The sequence below is a fragment of the Mesocricetus auratus genome, unplaced genomic scaffold (genome assembly GCF_017639785.1).
Source record: "Mesocricetus auratus isolate SY011 unplaced genomic scaffold, BCM_Maur_2.0 Super-Scaffold_100010, whole genome shotgun sequence".
In the NCBI taxonomy this organism is placed as follows: Eukaryota; Metazoa; Chordata; class Mammalia; order Rodentia; family Cricetidae; genus Mesocricetus; species Mesocricetus auratus.
Window position 1 is genome coordinate 81,974,112 of NW_024429194.1, and position 1,400 is coordinate 81,975,511.

Sequence of the window (1,400 nt, forward strand, 5' to 3'; positions counted from 1 at the left end):
TGATTTGGCTCTGGTTTCAGGGCCAAAGTGTGTTTCTTTCTCTGGTCCTTTTTAGCCTTTTGGCTCCAATTTTAGGGCCAGGGTGTATTTCTTTCACTGACTCTGATTCCAGGGACAAAGTGTGTTCCTCTGGCACTGGTTTTAGGGTCAGGGTACATTTCTTTGGTTCTGGTTGCAGGGCCAAAGTGTGTTTCTTTTGGCTCTGCTCAGGGTGTTTCTTTGGCTTTGGCTCGTCCCTTTTCCCTACAGAAATCACTTCCTAACACCTGAAATTGGGGGAAAAAAATCAACCTGCTCCAAAGATGTCAGGAGCTAGTGAAAAGAAAAGGATTCACAAGAGGTGACAGTTGCTTATGTAGTATGCTGGTGTAGAGTTGAAGTCCTCCAGAAGAGATGCTGTCACTGGAGGCTTGTCCAGAGCAGGACCTCGGGCACCCACCTCCTCCAGTGCAGCTGGACTCTGGGTTTCACAGTGGGAGGTGTGGTTCCCCCAGTTACCAAGCACAGTGAATTCCTTGGGCCGCAACAAGGCATTTTCATCGCTGGAAGATGCATTGTTTCCCCCAGGGTCTGATCACAGCTCCATCGTCATGGGGAGTATGGTGGGGTTGCCCCACAGAGAGCCTCACTCCCAGTGGCAATCTTAGCTCTACTCGTGGGGTTGGCTCTCACGGATGCAGTGCAAGGCTCTGCTTTTATTATTACTATCTTTTTTTGTTGTTTTTTTTTTTTTGTTTTGTTTTACGAGACAGGGTTTCTCTGTGGCTTTGGAGGCTGTCCTGGAACTCGCTCTGTAGACCAGGCTGGCCTGGAACTCACAGAGATCCGCCTGCCTCTGGGCGTGAGCCACCACCACCCGGCTACCACTATCTTTCTAATGGCTGACTCATAGAAGACACGTAGCCTAGGAGCACATAGCGAACAAACCTCGTTCTACACTGAGACTGCCACGCGAAGTGATTCTCAAATACTAAGCAGTTGTGTACCAGGGTACCAGCAACTTATTTGGGGGGCGACAACGTTTCTCAGTTAGGTCGCCTTTCTGACTTTCTTTGGTATAAAGGGGTCGGGCAGATTGCCGCACCCAGGCATCCCGCAAAGTAGGCGGGTCGCCTCAGGGGACAACCTTTACCCGCTCAAAAATTCGTCTCACATTAGCAGTGAGGACTCGGGCGTCACCCCGAATCGTTATTTTCCTTACTCATAAGTTTAAGGCATGAAGAGTTAGAGCCCTGTCCTCAGGGGTAAGGAATTATATTCGCATTTCAAGTGTGGTGAGTTTCAGATCGCCCATTGAACTGACAGAGTTGTTTATATGAAAGTTTTCTAGTGGTTTCCAATTTCCGTCATTTTAACTCTTCACCTGTAAAAGGAAGGGGGGGGAAAAAGAATCCACCACG

At 48.9% G+C, this 1,400-nt stretch overlaps 1 non-coding gene across 1 annotated transcript; it reads right to left on the reverse strand.

The window, feature by feature from the left end:
- Positions 1–1,067: 1,067 nt before the first annotated feature.
- On the reverse strand, positions 1,068–1,218 carry LOC121143020. The gene has a single exon (XR_005880157.1). It is a non-coding gene; the product is annotated as a U12 minor spliceosomal RNA (small nuclear RNA).
- Positions 1,219–1,400: the final 182 nt, after the last annotated feature.